We start from the raw sequence: 22,698 nt of genomic DNA, 5'->3' as shown, positions 1-22,698 counted from the left end.
CAGTCAAAAATCACAAAATCCGCCGGAAAGATGAAAGACTCTACTTTCACTAGCACATCATTGAGCACATGGGCCTCTTCACAGTCCGATCAGCCATCAGTAACTGCATTGCAGTGGGCTTTGGATCCCCTAGACCCAATTTCTTGTAAATAGATAAAGGCATGAGGTTGATGCTAGCACCAAGATCACACAATGCCTTAGCAAAGTGTAATAACCCTATAGTACATGGGATCGTGAAAGCACCAGGGTCTTCCTTCTTCTGCACCAGAGATCTTGTAGCAATAGCACTACAATGCTGCATTCTATCATCATCTTCAAAACTCATAGACCTTTTCTTTGTCACCATATCTTTCATGAATTTTGCATATCCAGGCATTTGCTCCAAGGCTTCTATCAAAGGGACATTGATAGAAAGCTGCTACAACATAGTGATAAACCTGCAATATTTACCATCTTCAATCTTCTTCACTAACCTTTGAGGAAAAGGTGGTGGAGATCTAGGTATGGGGACCACTTTCTGAGGTGTTTCCACTTCTTGTTCTGTCACAACCTCCGATTCCTCTCTGACTTCCACCACATCATCTTCTTTTCTAATCTTGGTATCCACCACAGATGGCATAGGTGGATCTATGGTTTGCTTACCTCCTCGAGTAGTAATTGCCATACAATGACCATCATTCTTTGGATTCTGGATGGTGTTGCTAGGAAGAGTGCCAGGTTGACGCGGGTTCATTGTAGTAGACAACTGCGTCATCTGCTGCTCTAGATGCTTTATTGACACTGCATGGGCATCAACCTTTTGACCAATACCGGATAAGTCGTTTCTCATCTCCTTCGCATTCTCATCAGTAGCATCAAACCTTCTCATCATCTTCTGTTGCATATCTTCAATACGCGTCATATTACCTCCAACTTCCCTAGCACCAGATTCCCGATTTTGAGGGGGAACATAGGGTCCAACCCGGTCGTTTCTGTTGCCATAGTTGTTCCTGTTGTAGTTTTGTCGTGATTGAAGTTCCCATCTCGGACATAGTGACCCTCTCGGTTGTAATTTCCATAGTTCCGACCTTGGTTCCCTTGACCTTGGCGCCAATTTTCCGTGTTGGATCCTTGGGCGTTTGGTCGGAAACCCCCCGTCTGATCGTTCACCGCATAAGTGTCCTCTTCATAGTAACACTCCTCAACTGGTGGTGGAGTTCTAGGTAAGTAATTTACAGCATTTTACCTTTTCTACTCCTCCACTCACATGCCTCAACACCAACCCCAACTCTGTCCTCATCTGAGCCATCTCCTCACGAATATCATCTGCAGAGTTAACAGTACCATTATGAACAACAAATGTGTTTCTCCCAGTATCTGACCTTCTAGTGCTCCACGCTTTATTATTGCGAGAGATCCTCTCCAATTTTTCAGCAATCTGTGCGTATGTACAATCACCATATGAACCTCCAGCAATAGTGTCAAGTACTGCTTTATTGTTATCATCCTGTCCTCGATAGAATATTTCTTCAGTGACTCATTGTCAATACGGTGATTTGGGACACTTCTTAAGAAAGCAGTGAATCTGTCCCACGAGCTACTCACAGATTCTCCAGGTAATGCCACAAAATTGTTGACCCGATCTTTGTGATTGAGCTTCTTAGACACTGGATAGTACTTTTCTTTAAATACCTCTGCTAGTTGGTCCATGTGAAAATTGAGTTATAAGGAAGCTCAGTGAACCATACTGCAGCATCGCCTGTCAGTGACAGAGGGAACACTCGTAATCCAATGACGTTCATATCCAAGTCTGGTCTACCTACACAACTTTTGCAAACCACCCTGAGCTTGGCTAAGTGAGCATGTGGATCCTCCGATGGCGATCCTGAAAATAAGCCTCTTGCTGTAAGCATCTGCATCAAACTACTAGTCACCACAAATGTGTGCCCTGGAGGTAGAGGAGGTAGGACGATGGGTCCATCGGAGTCTGCTATGTCGACGTTGCCCCGATAGTTGTCATGGTGTTGTGGGCCTGGTGGACCATGCACTCTCACTGCATCTCCCAATTGATTTTCAGCTAGACCCCGGTTTTCCCCACCAACTACTCTTGGCTGCTGTAACTCAACTGCTTCATCTAGATTTCCTCCGATAGGATGAACTGGAAGTCCTTGATTGTTCATTCTTCGCAAAGTTCTGTTCAACTCTGGATCGTACGGAGTAAGTGGTTCGCCTTGGCTCCGTGTACTTGGCATACACTAGAGTCGGAACCTGAGAGAGACAAAAACAAAAAAAAAAAAAGTAAAATTAGGAAATATTTGACTAACGTTCAATATTGTAGTTAAAACTAAATCTAAAAGCCAGATTCCCCGGCAGCGGCGCCAAAATTTGATACGCTCAAATTACACCTCCTTTCAGAAGCATAAGCGATCGTTATCAAGTAAAGAACCCAACTTGTAGGTTGGGATCGATCCCACGAGGAAAATGGTTTAGACTTTACTTTTAACCGACAACTATATTCGATTAGTCAAATTATTTCCAGAAACAGGTAATAAAAAGGGGGGTTTGTGCTTGTGTAAAACAAATAGTAATAAGTAATATTGTAATCAATAATTAAACTCAACTTTGGTTGTTATCAAGATAAGAGAAATAACTAGGGTATACGTGTTCCCCATAATCTCATAACGCAGTAATCCTAGTAATAGCAATCCTTTTCTAGTGTATTACATGCAAAGTGATAAGTTAGGTATCTCTAAATCCTTGGTCCGGCATCTAGAGAATTTCACCCCGCACCTTGGTCCGGCTACGTGTGTATAATTTACTAACCCTTACCTTTACCTCATATTAGACATCATAATCGATGTTTGGCTTAGTTATTACTTCGCACCAATCGACACTAGCCTATTAGATAGTATCACACTAAATCTATGTTGATAATTCTTTTCTTGTTAATTACCTCCTTGGTCCGGCAAGTAGTAACAAGGCGAGTTCTAACGTTGGCCACCGTTAAAAAGACTTCTAAACGAAAGAATTATCAATGCATGCAAAATACTAGTCAAGAATTGCTTATTTACTATTCATACTTTGTTAATCGATCATGGTTCCCACAACCCTAGTTGTGGATTTAGTTACTCATAGTGGCAAGAACACAATTCATAATTGTAGATGAAGAAATCATGAACTTACGTAAAGAGAGCAATAAACCCAGAAAATTAACTTGAATTGCAAAGACAAAATCTTCAAAACGAACTTGGAAAATCAATAATTGCTAGGGTTGCAAATTAATCTCCAAAGTTACAAAGCAAAAACTGAATAATAGTGTCTAACCCCCAAAAACGAGGTTTACATGTCCAATATATGGAAAACAAATCCTAAATAAAAAAGGAAACAAATTAAGGAAAGTTTTGTTCAGACACGCGTCTTCGATCCACGAGACTGACTTACGGACCGTCGATAGATCTACGGTCCGTAAGTCCCTTCCGTCACTCGGGACTTAGAAAATATTTCAGCATCCAACTATCAACTTCTCTGAAGCAAACGACGGACCAGCAGCACGGACCGTAGATCGATCTATGGTCCGTCAATCCCTTCCGTAGCTCCATACTTAGAATCTTCAAAAATTAGGTACTGGAACCCTCGCAGTCTCAATCTACGGATTAACAGTACGGTCCGTAGATCAATCTACGGACCGTCAATGGGCACCATGGTTCCACACTTGGTTAGATTTCCCTGATTTGTCCTCAACACCATGCCTGCTGATCTACGGTCATAACCTACGGACCGTGAATGGACCTACGGTCCGTAGATTACCTCCGTGGATGCCTTTTTCTGCATTTCCTTCAGCTGTCTCTAAACTTCCGCGCCTGAACACCTTTCCTGCAAAACATGATAAAACACATAAAAACCAATATAAAAAGGCCCTAGACACACACAACTTGTAAGTGAAATGTATTAGAAATACCGTAAACTCACGGTATATCATAAGTGGGAAGTGATCAACATGGATTTCATTACAAGTTTACCTCGTACTCGCAGACAACATAACTCCATTTGGGTGATAGTTAACAGAGTCACTGTCTTCTCACTTTTTGGCGGTCAAGACTACATATTTGGTGGAAGACTACGCCAAGCTTTACATTAATGAGATAGTCAGGTTGCATGGGGTTTCTTTGTCTATCATCTCGGATAGAGGTCTTAAGTTTACCTCTCATTTCTAGAAGTCATTTCAGAAAGGTCTTGGTACTCAGGTTAATCTTAGCACAACATTTCATCCACAGATGGATGGTCAGGCAGAGCATACCATTCATACCTTAAAGGACATGTTGAGACTTGTGTGATCGACTTCAAGGGTAGTTGGGAATATCACCTTCCTCTTATAAAGTTCGCCTACAATAATAGCTATTATTCCAACTTCAGATGGCCTCTTATGAGGAGGCATTGTATGGGCGTAGATACAGATATCCTATTGGTTGGTTTGAAGTAGGTGAAATAGCCTTTATAGGACCAGATTCAGTCCATTATGCTATGGAGAAAGTGCAACTCATTAGAGATAGACTTAAGATAGCCCAGAGTCGCCAGAAGTTTTATGAAGATGTGAGAAGAAGGGAACTAGAGTTCCAAGTTGATGATTGGGTTTTCTTGAAAGTGTCGCCTATGAAAGGGGTGATGAGATTTGGAAATAAAGGAAAGGTTAGTCCCAGATATGCAGGCCCTTACAAAATTCTGAAAAGGATTGGTAAAGTGGCTTATGAGTTAGAGTTGCCAGCAGAATTAGCAGCAGCGCATCCAATCTTTCACATTTCACTATTGAAGAAGTGTGTGGGTGATCCAACATCTGTAGTGCCATTAGAAAGTGTGGTTGTGAAAGACAGTCTTTCTTATGAGGATGAACCAGTTGATATTCTTGACCGTCAGGTTAGCAGGTTAAGAAACAAAGAAGTTGCTTCAGTCAAAGTTTTGTGGAGGAGCTAGTCGGTCCGTGGAGGGAGCTACTTGGGAAGCAGAAGCATCAATGAAGTCCAAGTATCCTTACCTCTTTCCTTCCGATTCAACTCCAGCTTTAGGTATTAGTTCCTCTTTAGTTTTTCAGTCATTCACGCATAAAATAAGTTAAGAATCATGCTCCTTCAGTTTGTACTTGCATTTTCAGCGTATTTGCATGTTCTTGGAACTCAGTTCAGTCAAAAATCAGTCTTCAGTGTTTGGTGGTAGGGTTGTAGCTCATTCCCTCCATTTCAGCTAGTTTAGTCTTCATTCGATGAGGAATGATCCTAAGGGGGAGATATTGCAACACCTCGAAAACCAGACCCCAAAAAAAATTGCAGAACTTACCTGAAGCAATGAACCATGACAGGTTCACGAACCGTGATAGGGTCCACAGTCCGTTGACCTGCCCGTGGTCACGACTTAGAAGTCACTAGGCCTAGACATCAGACCACAGGCACCTTCACGGTCCGTGGTCTTGATGACGGGCCGTGGGGACGTTTGTGAAGACTTAGGAAGTAGCCCCCCTAGACTAGCCCTAAGACACTCAAGCCCAAGTGAGGACCACGAGGATCATCACGGTCCGTGGTCCTCCACATAGCCCATGAATGCCTGCCAGTAAGCCCTCATACCTCAGCCCAAGTGAGGACCACGGGGACCTTCACGGTCCGTTGACCTGCCCGTGGTCACGACTTAGAAGTCACTAGGCCTAGACATCAGACCACAGGCACCTTCACGGTCCGTGGTCTTGATGACGGGCCGTGGGGACGTCTGTGAAGACTTAGGCAGTAGCCCCCCTAGACTAGCCCTAAGACACTCAAGCCCAAGTGAGGACCACGAGAATCATCACGGTCCGTGGTCCTCCACATAGCCCATGAATGCCTGCCAGTAAGCCCTCAGACCTCAGCCCAAGTAAGGACCACGGGGACCTTCACGGTCCGTGGTCCTCCACACGGGCCTTGGTAGTGGCTCATGGACGAAGCCTTTAGAACCACAGGACCAAGTGAAGACCACGAGGGCCTTCACGGTTCGTGGTCCCTTTCACGGTCCGTGAAAGGGGCCGTGGTTAGCCTGTCTGCAGCTTTAAGTCAGATCATTTATCAAAACATAGAAAATTACAAGCGAAAAAGGAGAAAAGGTCGAGCAACCTTAGTTCAAGAACGTAGCAAGTTTCCTCAAGTTCCTTCCCTAAAATTGAAGGATTTCTCTATGGAATTCATCACCAGGTATGTGGGATTTCATAGTGGGTTCCTTTTACCCATTAGGTCCCTAGAATTCATTCAAATTCTTGATTCTCTATTATTAACTAGACCTAGGGTTTCTAGAACTTTAGTAGATTCTCATGAATTAGTTAATTATATGTTCCAAATCAGATTATCATGTTATTACTTCATTTATTGTATTAATTTAAGAACCCTAGCTATGTATTTCTTTAGTTCTTGATTTACACATGCTAGGTCAGATACTTCATATTTAAGATATACATGCCTCAGTCTTGAATGTGTTATTATCAGTCTATTAACGTGCATTCCCAGTTTGCATATCAGTTTTGAGTTATCCAGTATATCATAGAATTCAGTCTTAATGTGTTGATCATTTAATCTATTGGGAGTACATTAATACCGAGTTGGACTAGGGTCAGTCACCCATATATTCCCAGAACTACGAGCCACGTACGTTGTAAGTCCCCTCTATGGGCATCATTTTAGTGATCACGCCAGCATGCCTCTACAACTTTGGCCGGGTGTATTGGGTCCTCTCGATGGGGCATATACATCGGACTCCACATGTAGCTCATGTGGTTTTATTATCGGTTATTAGTAACTCCCACAGTCCAGTCAGACTCTGTTGCATTGACAATATTTCAGTACAGTCAATATTCAGTCTCAACATGTTATAAATTTGGTCATTGCATTCAGTTAGCTCTGTATTTAGTATCTATAGTATGTTCTGATTTTTCTCTTGTTATATTGCTTGTTCAGTTACATGTTTATTTCAGCTTTATTCTATCCTACATGCTCAGTACCTTCAAGTACTAACACATACTCTGTGCTACATCTTCTCATGATGTAGGTTCAGGTTCTCAGCATCCTGATCACACTTATATCGGTTCCCGTTCTTTAGCTCAGCAGCATTAGTAGTGAGTTCTCATTCTTCGAGGACTAGTGACATGTATATCTCTATCATTTTTAGTCTTTAGTTTCAGTTTTGCTAGATCTAGTTGGGGCATGTCCCAACATATCTAGTGAGTTTAGAGGCTTATTTATGACATAGTTTGATTCAGCTTAGTATTTGAGTTTGATATTTCTTTTGTATTAAAACTCTCAGATTTGATATGTTCAGCTTAGTATATGGGTATTCCCCATCACATTCATTTTCATGATTTAGCTTCCGCATCAGTTATTATTATTTTTAGTATGCTAATGTCATGCCAGCAGGGTTAGCTTGGGGTCACTTATGATCCTATGTCCTGTGTCCGCGTCTCGGGGGTAGCTCGCGGTGTGACACTTTTGGAACATGTTTTATGAAATTTATTTGGATTATTTGGATTGAAAGAAAAATAAAATTGATAGTAGATATTGAATTCGGTGGTAGTGAAGGGATAAATTTGGTGGTGGGTTACAATTTTCATGGTGATTGCTATGAGTTTTAATGGTTAAAATAAGTGGGTTTAGTGGTTATGGAGTGGGTATTGATAATGAAGAAGAAGGAATCAAATGACATGGAATTTTATATATATTTTTTATAGATCTTATCATTTATTGATGTGGCGTTGCCATAATGATGACTTGGAGTGTAAAACACTTTCCATCATGTTAGTGGCTATATAGGTTATAGGTTGTGTTAAGCGTGTGTTTATTACACTTAAAACTAATTCAGGGGGGTAATAGGACTCATGTATAGTTAAGGTGTGTCGTTGGGATTTTGCGTTAAAGAAAAAGAGGTATTTAATTTTTAAATATTATCAATTTAAGTTTTAAAGCTAATTAACTATCTCTACTAATTAATTATAAAATGTCCAATTAAAATGAACACGTGTCCATATTAATCTAATTTTAATGCTTATTTTTTGTATTTCACATGCCTCTAAGAGAGTGAACACACTCCATGTGCCACCCCAACACGAAAGGGTACGTTTATTACACTTTAGAATAATTCAGGGGGTAATAGTTCTCATGTATAGTTAAGGTGTGTCGTTGGGATTTCACGTATAGTTGAGGCGGTTACTTGTGAATTTTTCCAATAAATTACACCTAGTTTTGACCATATGTAACCCGAAATACATGTATTTGGACATATCTAGACGCACCATGGGAGGCAACCCAAGGTTGTAAATTTAGGATTTTACTTTTATAAATAATGGTGTGTTGATGTTGAAAATAAATCGAGGAAAGTGTGGAAAATCTCAGGTTGGCGAGCAGAAAGTCCATTCCGCGAGTCACTAAATAAGTCGGCGAGCCCGACTGGATCCGACGTTTGGCTCAATACAAGAGTTGTAGAGCCTGTAAAACTCGGTGAACTCGAAACGCAGCTCGACGCATCGCCAACCTACTTGGCGATCTCGATGCAGACCGTCGATCTCACCCCTAGAAAATTGAAGATTTTGAAGAAAGGAAGAGATAAATGACCACTCGGCGGACCGCTGAGTGGGTCGGCGAGTTGACTAACATCGCCAAGTGGACAAGAACTGAACGGTTATAAAGTGCCAAAAATCTCAGTATTTTTAAATTTTCCCACTCTCCCTCCTTTTAAACTTCTCAACTTCACATCAAGGTAGTATTTTCTAGATTATTGCTTTCCTTTAGTATTGTAGTCGATAATTAGTGCTTGGAGTGGATTACATTGCCGCCTAGCATTTCAAAAGTATTTTAATTGGCATCTAAGGTTGGTTTTTTGAACCCCGAATTTATTTTTAGAAATTTTGTACTCATTTGCAATGATTTTATTTGTTATTTGTATTTGAGGACAAATGTTTTTATTTGTGGTGGGGTGAGGCCCACCTTGTTTTGCTTGTTTTGGATACTTGTGTTTTGGTGTACATTTGGGTTGTCTATTTTTAATTGTGTTTTTAAAAACCTGCTTGGCGATTGTTTGAGCTTATGACTCTCTTTTAGGTTTAATTGAAAAATAATTTTGACCCTTTCAAAAAAAATTTATTTTTTGAAAATTTTAGCCACGTCTTGTGTTGAAAGTGGTTGTTTTTGTACAAATTCAAGTCTTGGTTTAGATCAATACCGATGACTTGAATAGTGCTCTAATCGAACAAACATGAATGTGCAGCTACGACGAGAACACATGAAGTTGCATAAACAATATGGGAACTCTTTGCATCTCGTTGTGATTAGTCATTTCTCAAATTGATTCTCTTGTAATGACCCTTGCACACTAGCAAAAGTGTGTAGTCTTGTTTGACTTAAGTGTCAATGCCTTGTGTAATGAGCTTACTTTGAACCATGCATGAATAAACCCAGAATTTGCCCTGTTAGTCTGATTGATTTAGAAAGGTGTCCTCTTAAGATGATCTTAGACAACTTTAAAGAGTGTGAGCCAAATTTGACATATACCTCTTTTGTGGCCTACCCGTGAGCATGTGAAACTCTTTTGAACACCTTTTGTTCTTTACCTTTCATAGGAAGAACCTTGATGAACCTTAGACCTTACTTGACCCACTACCTATATTCCTTTTGATTTGTGGTTTAGCGAATAGTCAACTTAGGCCAAAAGCCTAAGTTGGGGGTGTGGTGAAAAGGAAAAGGAGAGGTCAAGAAGTACAAGAAAAGTCCCCCTTTAACCCATGGTATTGCATAAAAATGGAACCCTTTCAAAAAAGAAAAAAAATGTGCGAAATAAAGTACAAAAGAAATCGGCTTTCCAAGCAATACATGGAGGTGAATAAAAAGATGACTTAGAAGCACTAGAAAAAGAATTGAAAAAAGGGAAAGAAGGGAATGCCTTGAGAACACCACACCTCACGAGGATGAAAAAGTCACTGAGCCTAAATGACCATACATTTGCACTCAGCCACATTACAAGCCTCGAAAAGACCTTTTTTTATCTTGAGAAAGCCAATTCAAAAGTCGATTGGAAAATAAAGGGCAAACTTGTGGTTGAAAACATGAATTGTGTTCCTCTTTATGAGTGTGACCGTTGCATCTGATTGCTGATCTTAAATGGATTAACCTATAGGTGTGAATATGAAATTATTCTTTGTGTGAGGGCATTTAGATACTTTTTGTTGAGCTTGAACTTGCACAAGTAGCAAGTATTGCGAGCATGAGAATCTTTGGTAGTGGTGTGTCACCACTTGAATCTTTGAGTTCACAGTCGAATTTTACATAAGTACTTTGAGTCTTGTTGTGTATGTTCATGATTTAGTCTTGTGTAGCACTATTTGAGACACTTGTTGAACGGCCGACCTTGAGTTTGCTTGAGGACAACCAAAAGTTAAAGTTGGGGGTGTTGATGAGTCCACAAATTGGACTCATTTAGGGCTTTATTTTGATAAGAATAGTGTCCTCGAATGCTTATTTTGTCTCAATATCTGATGAAAACTCCTAAGTTTTAGGTGTTTGAAGTTCTATTGAAAGCATGGACACTTAGGCGCAAAAAGGAACAAAAAGGCTGGAAAGAATGAAGAAGCTAAAGCTTGAGCATCGCCAAGCACACTTGCCGATTCGCTGAAGGAATTCACTCCGCCCTTTGTTCCAGTGCGCGAAGCCCTAAAGAAGAAGGATCAGAAGGCGATGAAAGAAGCAGTCGGTGCTTCACCGAATATTTTTGCGAAGCAGTACTATACCACCCAATGGTCCAGAACATGAAGATATTGAAGGCAAGCAAGAAACGTATGAAACAGAAGAAGGGTGAGTTGCGGAGTCATTCGGCGATATCGACTAACCTCGCTGAAAGATCCTCCAGCACTATTTTCTGAAGTCTATAAATACTAAACATGTTATTAGTTTTTAAAGAGTCGAACATTTATTTTATTTTCCATAATAGAATAGTACTTTTTGGGATATTTTCTCTCAAGTTTGGAGAGGGTTTTGTGGGAGACTTGAAGAGAGAAGGATTTCATCTTCTCCAAGTTGGAAATGGGTCTTCTCCATTCTTCTTACTTTACTTAAATCAAGATTTAATTTCTTATACCCATTTTATTTTAGTATTATTTTAGGTGTATTTTGTTATTTCTTGTTGTGTGGCTAAAAGCCCCTATTCTTGGGGTGTGATTTAGCAAATATGTGTTGATATTATTGTTGGGTCTTGCTTGCTGATAGGTTAGATGTATTTTAATGGTAATTTCACCTAGTGGTTCTGGTTTAATTTTTTGGGTTTGTAGTTGCAAATATGAAACCACCCATGTGTTTTCGACTTGCCGGAGAGGGAGGTCACGAAACCAAGACCACTAGACTGATGGCCGAAGCAGCGGGTCGACATGAGGCTCAGCCCGAGAGGGTGAACCCTGCCCGAGAGGGTGAACCCTGCCCGAGAGGGAACTTATTTTCCTCTAAAGCTCAACCTAGTCACTATTATCTTGTAAATTTTCTATCAAAAGCATGTACCCAACGATTTATCTCAACTTGTATTGGGGTCACACCCCAAGAACTTTCCTCCATACTTGATTTTCTTGTTTTTACTAACTGTGACAAAAACCCCGCAATTGATATTTGACACTTTTGTGTCACCCCCTTTAATTTACAATGTTTTTGTTCGTTAATGTCTTTAGCTACGACTAATTAGAACTAAATTTTATTTTTCTATTAATTCTCAAAATCACTCTCTTGGGACACGACCCTAACCTTTAGTTGGGTTACTATATTATCGACGATCGTAGACACTCTTACCGTAGGTTAGTGCGTTGGTCACGATAAGCATCAGTATGCACACACAATGGTGGTATTTGAAAAGTGAATTGGGCGTGGCAAGTAAGGGGACATACTATGTAATAACTTTGGCCAAATGAACATTTAGGGAGTAACTTAAAGGTGGACTATATGATGGTAATTAGTTTGTATATGTGACTAGTTAGTATAGTTTTTATTTTTTAAAAAACAAAGGTTTAAGGCTTAAAGCGACTTTTATTCCCAAAATAATTTGTACACGACCTGGCCAAATAAAGAGACCTGATCCATTAATAAAGAAAATAGAAAAAATAAAAGAAAAGAAAACCTACAGAGAAAAGGAAATATATAGAAGTCTAAGTGTTGAGTAGAAACACTTCCCTAAAAAAATCATCGGAGGGAGATTAAGAGGCGCCGACAATCGCCTTCATCTTTAGACAATCAAACTTTTCACAACACTCTGCTACCTCTAATAAATAAAAAATCTTACATTGAACAAGTTGTAGATAGACTTCATAAGGGTGCATTGTTTCAATAACATCTTCCAAGCTAAGTATTTCTATCCTTACTAACCCTTCATCTTCACTCTCTTGAAATACTTAGATCTAGGCTTACAAGTTAACTTTCCTGCATAGATTCTTATCCATGAATATGTTTGCCATAATCCATAATGTGAAACGTCTAAATGCTCAATGTTACCATAACTTATATGGCATACTGTTATAGTATCATTGAGGAAAAACTAGACATTTATGAAAATTACACAAATAGTACTAAATGATACCATCACAATATATATACACTGTGATGGTATCATAAAGGGTTTTCTATGTTCTTCAATGGTATATGAATAATACTATCACAATATATTTATATATTACCAAGATATCAAAATGATATGATTGAGGAACAACCATTATTTCAACAAGTCAATCATCAATCCTTAATGATGGACTTCTGAAATCTTTAATGATGCCATAACAATTTATAGCATAACATAAAATTATACAAAAAATATAATGATACCCTCACAGCACACACGCTTGCACGCACACACACAGTGATTGTATCAGAAAGGTGAATTGGGCTAGGGTAGGAAGGGGACATACTCTGTAATAACTTGGACAACTGGACATTTAGGAAGTTACTTAACGGTGGACAATTGTATGGTAATAAGTTTGTATTTGTGGCCAGTTAGTGTAGTTTATCCTTTTTAAATAACAAAGGTTTGAGGCTTAAAGACTCTTTTATTACTAAAACAATATGTATACTACCTGGCCCAATAAAGAGACCTGGTCCATTAAAGGAAATAGAAAAAGCAAATGAAAAGAAAAACTAAAGAGAAAAGGAAATATCTAGAAGTGTAAAGTAGTTGACTAGAAAGACTTCCATAAAAAGATCATCGGAGGAAGATAAAGAGGCGCCGACAATCGCCTTCATCTTTAGCCAATCAAACTCCTCCACAACACCCTACTACCTCGAATAAATAAAGAATCTTACATTGAAAAGGTTGTAGATAGGCTTCATGAGGTGACATTGTTTCAACAATATCTTCCCAGCTAAGTATTTCTATCATTATTAAACCTTCATCTTCATTCTCTTGAAATACTTAGATCTAGTCTTATAAGTTAACTTTCTTGCATAGATTCTTATACATGAATATGTTTTACACAATCCGTAATGTGAATCTTCTAAATCCTCAATGATACGATAACTTATATGGCATACTATTATATTATCATTGAGGAACAACTAGACATTCAGAAAAATTGTACAAATATTAAATGATATCATCACAGTATATATACACTGTGATGGTATCATAAAGGGTTTACTATGTTATTCAATGCTAGATAAATAATACTACCATAATATGTTCATATAATACCATGATATTAAAATGATATGATTGAGGAACAACCATTATATCAACAAGTCAATCATCAATCCTTAATGATGGACTTTTGAAATCTTTAATGATGCCATAAAAATTTATTGCATAACATAAAATTACACGAATAATAAACGATACTATCATAGCATGAACATACGCACGCACACGCGCACGTGCGCACACAGTGATGGTATCAGAAAGGTGAATTGGGCTTGGGTAGGAAGGGGACATACTCTGTAATAATTATGGCCAAATGGACATTTAGGGAGTTACTTAAGGGTGGACAATAGGATGGTAATTAGTTTGTATTTGTGGCCAGTTAGTGTAGTTTATCCTCTTTAAAAAACAAAGGTTTGAGGCTTAAAGCCTCTTTTATTTCCAAAACAATTTATACACAACCTGGCCCAATAAAGAGACATGGTCCATTAAAGGAAATAGAAAAACAAAATGAAAAGAAAACCTAAAGAGAAAAGGAAATATTTAGAAGTGTAAAGTTATTGAGTAGAAACACTTCCCTAAAAAATTCATCGGGGTAAGATGAAAAGACGCCGACATTCGCCTTCATCTTTAGCCAATCAAACTCCTCCACAACACTCTGCTACCTTGAATAAATAAAGAATCCTACATTGAACAAGTTGTAGATAGGCTTCATGAAATAACATTGTTTCAACAACTTCTTCCAAGCTAAGTATTTCTATCCTAACTGAACCTTCATTTTCACTCTCTTGAAGTACTTAGATCTAGTCTTATAAGTTAACTTTCTTGCATTAGATTCTTATACATGAATATCTTTGCCACAATCCATAATGTGAAACTTCTAAATCCTCAATGATACAATAACTTATATGACAAAGTGTTATAGTATTATTGAGGAACAACTAGGCATTTAGGAAAATTGTACAAATACTAAATGATACCATCACAATATATATACATTGTGATGGTATCATAGAGGATTTTCTATGTCATTCAATTGTATATGAATAATACTACCATAATATATTCATATATTACCATGATATTAAAATGATATGATTGAAGAACAACTATTATTTCAACAAGTCAATCATCAATCCTTAATGGTAGACTTTTGAAATCTTTAATGATGTCTTTAAAATTTATTGCATTACATAAAATTGCACAAATAATGAATGACATCGTCATAGCACGCACGTGTGCACGAACGCACGCGCACACACAATGGTGGTATCTGAAAGGTGAATTAGGTTTGGGGAGGGGTCGCAGTGGTGAACCAAGGACCACCAGCACGGGCCGTGGTCTGACCTACGGTCCGTGGATGGTAACCGTGGGTTGCACCTGCAACGTCTCAAAATTTGCATTTTGGTCTATCTAGGATACGGGGTGTTACATTATCTTCCCCTTGAGAACATTCGTCCTCGAATGAAGAATAAACTAGCTGAAATAGAGGGAAAGGGCTGCAATCCCTACCACTAAACACTGAGAACTGAATTTCTGACTGAACTAAGTTCCAAGAACATGCAACTACGCTATAAATGCAAGTACAAACTAAAGGAACATGATTCTAAGACTGAATTTATGCATAAATGACTCAAAAATTGAAGAGAAACTATTACCTCAAGCTGGAGTGAAATCAGACGGAAAGAGGTGAGGGTACTTGGCTTTCATAGCCGCAACTGCTACCCAAGTGTCTCCCTCTACGGGCTGACTCTTCCACCAAACTTTGACTGAAGCGACTTTTTTGTTTCTCAACCCTCTAACTTGATGATCAAGAATCTCAACTGGTACATCCTCATAAAAAAAGGCTATCTTTTACAGCCACTGTCTTTAATGGCACTACGGATGTTGGATCACCTACACACTTCTTCAAAAGAGAAATGTGAAATACTGGATGCACTGTTGCCAAATCTGCTGGCAACTCTTACTCATAAACCACTTTACCAATCCTTTTCAAGATCTGGTAAGGGCCTACATATCTGGGACTGAGCTTCCCTTTCTTGCAAATCTCATCACCCCCTTTGTAGGTGACACTTTCAAGAAAACCCAATCATCAACTTGGAACTCTAGTTCCCTTCTTCTCACATCTACATAAGACTTCTAGCGACTCTGGGAAGTCTTAAGTCTATCTCTAATGATTTGCACTTTCTCCATAGCATCAAGGATTGGATCTGGTCCTATCAAGGCTGCTTCACCTACTTCAAACCAACCAACTAAAGATCTACATCTACGCCCATACAATGCCTCATAAGGGGCCATCGGAATGATGGAATGGTAACTATTGTTGTAGGCAAACTCAGTAAGAGAAAAGTGATCATCCCAACTACTCTTGAAGTCGATCACACAAGCTCTCAACATGTCCTCTAAGGTCTGAATGGTACGCTCTGCCTGACCATCTGTCTGTGGATGAAATGTTGTGCTAAGGTTAACCTGAGTATCAAGACCCTTCTGAAATGACTTCCAGAAATGATAGGTAAACTGAAGACCTCTATCTGAGATGATAGACAAAGGAACCCCATGCAACCTCACAATCTCATTAATGTAAAGATTGGCGTAATCCTCCACTGAATCTGTAGTCTTGACCGCAAAAAGCGAGAAGACTTAGTAACCCTATCAACAATCACTCATATGGAGTCATGATGTCTGCGAGTACGAGGTAAACTTGTGATGAAGTCCATGTTGATCACTTCCCACTTCCAAGTAGGAATGTCATTCTCTTGAGTCATACCTCCTGGTTTCTGATGTTCTACCTTGACTTGCTGGCAATTGGGGCACTTAGCCACAAAGTCTACTATATCTCTTTTCATACCATTCCACTAATAAACTTCCCGCAGATCCCGGTACATCTTAGTGGTGCCTGGATGGATAGAATATTTGGACTTATGGGCCTCTGCAAGGATAGGGTGTCTCAACTCACCCACATTAGGAACACATAATCAACCCTGGTAGCGAAGTACACCATCTCCCCCTTGGGAGAAAACCTCCACTCTATGATTGTGGACTGCACCCTTAAGTTCAAGCAAGATTGGATCACTGTCTTGCTTTTCCTCAACCTCTACTACCAAAGAAGATTCTGCCCCATTCTGAAACGTTACACCACCATCTGATATGCTCATAAGACGAACTCCTAGGCGAGAAAGTCTGTAAACATCCTTTGCTAGCTCTTTCTTTCTTCCTTAGTATGTGCTACACAACCCATAGATAATCTGCTAAGAGCATCTGCTACAATATTCACCTTACCCGAATGGTAATGCACGCTCATTTCATAATATTTGAGAAACTCAAGACACCTTCTTTGGCGAAGATTTAACTCTTTCTGGGTGAATACATACTGGAGGCTCTTATGGTCTGTGAACACATCTACATGAACACCATACAAGTAGTGTCTCCAAATCTTAAGTGCAAACACCACTGCTGCAAGCTCGAGGTCATGAGTCAGATAATTCTTCTCATGTACCTTAAGCTATCTAGATGCATAAGATATAACCTTACCTCGCTGCATCAATACACAACCTAGGACGACCCTGGATGCATCACAATAGATCACATAACCATCTGAATCCTCTGGTAGAGTCAAGACAGGAGCTGTAGTCAACCCAGTTTTCAGTTATGCTAAGTTTTTTTCACAATCATCTGACCATCAAAACTTGACCATCTTATGAGTCAACCTAGTCAATGGTGAGGCTATGGATGAAAATCCTTCCACGAACTGTCTCAATAGCTCGCTAGACCCAAGAAACTTCTGATATTTGTAGTAGAGGTAGGTCTGGGCCATTGTTTCACTGCTTCTATCTTCTGGGAATCTACTCGAATTCCTTCACAAGATACAATATGCCCAAGAAAGGCAATTGATTGTAACCAAAACTCATACTTGTTAAATTTTGCAAATAACTGGCGATCTTTTAGAGTTGCAGAATAACTCTCAAATGACTCGCATGTTCTTCCTCATTCCTAGAGTAAATGAGGATATCATCAATAAAGACGATAACGAACAAGTCCAAGTACTGCTTGAACACTCTGTTCATCAAGTCCATGAAAGCTGCAGGAGCATTAGTTGGTCTAAATGACATGACTACAAATTCATAATGACCATACCGAGTTTTGAAGGTTGTCTTCTAAATGTCACTATCTCTGACTTTAAGCTGATGATAACCCGATCTGAGGTCTATCTTTGAGAAATGACTAGCACCCTGAAGTTGGTCAAACAAGTCATCAATCCTAGGGATGTGATACTTATTCTTGATTATGAGCTTGTTCAACTGCCTATAGTCAATGCACATTCTAAGAGAACCATCTTTCTTATTTACGAACAACAATGGTGCACCCCATGGTGAAATACTAGGTCTGATGAAACCCTTATCTAGTAGGTCTTTCAACTGCTCTTTCAATTTCCTAAGCTCAGCTGGATCCATTCTATAAGGAGAAATAGAGATAGGTTGGGTATCTGGAAGGAAATCAATCCCAAAGTCGATTTCCCTTATGGGAGGAACTACGGGAAGATCATCTGGAAACATTTATGGAAACTCGTTGACTACAGGGACTGACTCAAGAGTTGGGGATTCGAAACTATAATCCTTAACCCGAACTAGATGATAGAGATAACCCTTAGAGATCATCTTTCTATCCTTGAGGTAAGAAATGAATCGACCCATGGGCGCTACGCTACTACCCTTCCATTCTAAGGTTAGTTCATCTGGAAACTGAAAACGAACAATCCTAGTTCTTCAATCAACTGAGGCATAACATGAATGTAACCAATCCATTCTAGAATGACATTGAAGTCTACCATTTCTAACTCTACAAGATCTGCTGAGCTGACTTTCTAAGAGATTGTGACAGGGCAATTTTTGTATACCCGTCTAGCTATAACTGGATCACCGACTGGGGTAGAGACTGAGAAGGGTTCTGAAAGAGTTTCTGGGCTACACTGAATTGGACTGCTATGTAAGGAGTTACAAAATACAAAGTAGCCCCTGAATCTAACAATGCATAAACATCAAGATCAAAGACTCGTAACGTACCAGTGACTACATCAGGAGAATCTTCCTGATCTTGACGAGCCTGAAGAGCATAGAGCCTATTTTGGCGTTGTCCCCCACCTGTACCAGATGAGTTACCCAGCTGAGTCAGGTGACCTGTTGGTGCTGCTGAAGTTGTAGATTAAGCTCTACCATTATTTCCTCCTTGACCCTGTCTAGAAGGACAATCCTTCAATCTATGGCCAGACTAACCACACCCAAATCATCCTTCCTTACCTGCAAGGCACTAGCCCAGATGGTTCTTGTTACATTAATTTCGGGCAAGTTGGGTATGTTTTGGTGCCTGACACACTACCTTGAGACTTAGAGCCCGACGCCCTACCTTTCTGATCGTTACGGAACCTGGGGGATGGAACACTAGCAGATGAAAGGGCTGAAGTTGAAGACTTCTGCTGAAACTGTGAGCGATTTCAACCACCCAATTTCTGTTGGGAATACTCGTAGTTACCTGTTCTTACTCTCTTAGTCTCCTTAGCTTGCTCCCTAAGCTTATCACCCTCAACCTCCTGTGCATGAGTCATAAGCCTAGAGATGTGTATGTCTCCCAACAACATAGCATTCATGCACTCTGTTTTCACTATGTCTGATACTCCATACATAAACTTATTCATCTGAGCCCTAGAATTAGCAACCATGTGAGGAGCATACCTAGAGAGTTGGTTAAACTTGAGCCCATATTCTTGGAAAACTATGTTACCCTGCCTTAAGTTCATAAACTCCTAGGCCCTTGCTTCTCTCAACTCTATAAGGAAAAACCTATCCAGAAAGGTTTCGCTGAAACAATCCCAAGTAATAGAAGCTGCATTTGTACCCCTGTTCTCCTTCCACTGAGTATACCAGATATGAGCCACATCTTTAAGTTGGTAAGATGCTAATACAACCCGATCATTCCCAGTTACCTGCATCACTTCAAAGATCTTCTTGACCTCATCAATGAAGTTTTGGGGATCTTCTCCAAGTTGCGATCCTAAGAACTCTAGAGGATTCATCCTAACAAAGTCTCACACCCTGGCTACAACTGACCCAACATTGGCATTTACCGAAACTGGAGCCGCTGATTGTACTGGTTGGCCACATTCTGAGCCAACATGTGAATGGCGTTACTGAACTCTACATTCGACACCTCTTGATCAGGTACTGGAGGAGCTGCGTTTGCGTTCCTGGCATTCGCATTCCTGTCATTAGCTCTACGAGGAGGCATGATCACTGAAACGTAAAACGTCGAGTTAGAATGGAATTTAGATCATACCTTACGCACGATAAGAGTAACAAGAAAATGAAGATTTCCTAAAACATTTTGTAGCCTCCCCCTCATTAGATGTGGTGCACTTCACACCCATGCAAAGGAATCTACTTAGTGTGGCTTTTCAGACATCCTAGGACACTTAAAACTAAAGCTTCAATACCAAGTTTGTCACGCCCCGAGAGTACCCCCGAGACGCGGACACGGGACCTAGGACCACAAGTGATCCCAAGCTAACCCTACTGGCCTGATCATGAGAATACTAAAGATAATAAACTGATGCGGAAGCTAAATCATAAATAAAAATGAAAAGATGGAGAATACCCATATACTATAACTGAGATAAATGATAACTAATGAGTTTAATAAAAAAGATGATATTAACTCAATACTAAGCTGAATCTAACTATGTCTGAAAATAGCCTCTAACTGACGAGAAATGCTGGAACAGGCCCCAGCTAAGTCTAGCAAAATTGAAACTAAAGGACTAAAAATAATACTAAAAAGAGACTCATGACTATTGTCCTCGGAGAATGAGGACTCACCACTGATTCTGCTGAACTGGAGATCGAAAACCGATCTAAGCGTGATCTGGATGCTGAGAGTCTGAACCTACATCAGAAGAAGATGTAGTGCACGTATGCGTCGGTACTTGAAAGTTACTGAGCATGCATGATAAAATACAACTGAAATAACATATAACTGAACAAAGCAAATAAGCAATGACATAATCTGAATATGATATATATACTGAATGTTGAGATAACTGGATACAGTGACCAATTTATAACATGTTGAAACTGAATATTGGATATACTGATAAATGGTAAATGCAATAAGGTATGACTGGACTATGGGAGCTACTAATAACCGATAATAAAATCACATTAGCTAAATGTGGAGTCCGATGTATACGCCCCATCGAGAGGACCCAATATACCCTTCCAGAGGTATAGAGGCATGCTGGCGTGATCACTGAAATGATGCCCACAGAGAGGACTTACAGCCTATGTGGCTAGTAGATCTGGGACTATTTGGGTACGGTGAACCCTAGTCCAACTCGGCATTATGGTACTCCCAATGGATTAAGTAATTAACACATTATGACTGAATTTCTCTAAATTATTGGATAACTCGAACTGAACATGCAAACTGAGTATGCAATAATTAAACTGATATTGATGCATTAATAACTGAGGTATGTATAAATGACTAACTGAAATATCTGACCTAGCATGTCTAATTTAAGAACTAAAGAATTACATAGCTAGGTTTCTGAAATTCATTCAATAAACTGAATATTAACATACTAATCTGATTTGGATCATTCCAACAGCTAAGAATACAATAATTCTAAACTTCAACAAACCTTAGGTCTAGTCATAATAAGAGAATCAAGAAATTGACTGAAAACTAGGGACCTAATGGGTGAAAGGAACCCACTAGTGAAATCCCACATATGTGGTGACGAATTTCACGGAGAAATCCTTTGATTTCTGGGCTGGAACTGAAGAAAACTTGTTGCGTTCTTGAACTAGGGTTCTTGACTTCTTTCTCCTCTTAGCGTTCTAATTTTCTAAGTTTTTATTAATGATTTGACTTAGTTAAGTTCTAATTATGTTTCTAGTCTTAAGCTGACTAAAACCTCATAATTTTGGGTCTAAACGACCTAGCTTAGGGGTCCAATGAAATAGGAAAAGATCAAAAGACCCCTGACTTAACTATTGTCGGAGTGATCAACGGACGGGACCTACGGACCATGGATCAAATGACGGTCCGTGCTGGTCGGCCATTATTTGCATCAGAGGCTGGGTAAAGGGGGCCTCGATCCACGGACACAGACCATAGACCGTGGTCTAACCTACGGACCGTGGGTCTGTCTGTGGGTCGAGACTTAGCCGATTTTCTGAGCTGGGTTTGGGGAGGGGTTGCAATGGTGAACCACAGACCATCGGCACGGGCCGTGGTCTGACCTCCGGTCCGTGGATGGCAACTGGGGGTTGCACCTGCAATTTCTCAAAATTTGTATTTTGGTCTATCTAGGATACGGTGTGTTACAGCTAGATAGGGGACATGCTATGTAATAACTTTGGCCAAATGGACATTTAGGGAATTACTTAAGGTTGGAATATAGGACGATAATTAGTTTGTATTTATGACTAGTTAGTGTAGTTTATCATTTTAAAAAAACAAAGGTTTGAGGCTTAGGGTGTGCTTGGTATGAAGGAAAATATTTTCCGGAAAATGTTTTCCAATTTTGTCATGTTTGGTTGTGTTAGATGTTTTGGAAAATGTTTTCCAAATCAACTCATTTTCCTCAAATTTAAGGAAAATGACTTCTCTTCAAAACTTAAGAAAAACATTTTCCAAAACTCTATTTCAACTTCAAATTACAATTAATTTTTTGTTGAAAAAATCAATTTATTTTGTCCCTACCCTCAAACCAGCCCCCCACTCCCCCCCCCCCCCCAAAAAAAATAATACTTTTAAAGCTTGTTTTTAAATTTAATTTTTTTACCACACCCTCACCCCCAACCCCTCCCAAAAAATATTAAAAATTGTTTTTAAAAGATATTTTTAATTTCAATTTTTTTATTTTTTTACCCCCGACCCACTACCCTCGCTCCCCTATCAACCCCCTATCAGACCCCAACCCCCTTCAAAAAGAAAAAAATTTAAGTTTGTTTTTAAAAATTATTTTCAACTACAAATTTTATTTTTTCATCCCGATCCTCGATCACCCACCCTCCC

Source organism: Solanum stenotomum, chromosome 9 (genome assembly GCF_019186545.1).
Source record: "Solanum stenotomum isolate F172 chromosome 9, ASM1918654v1, whole genome shotgun sequence".
Taxonomy (NCBI): Eukaryota; Viridiplantae; Streptophyta; class Magnoliopsida; order Solanales; family Solanaceae; genus Solanum; species Solanum stenotomum.
The sequence above is the reverse complement of the archived record's forward strand: the minus strand, read 5'-3'. Positions refer to the sequence as shown.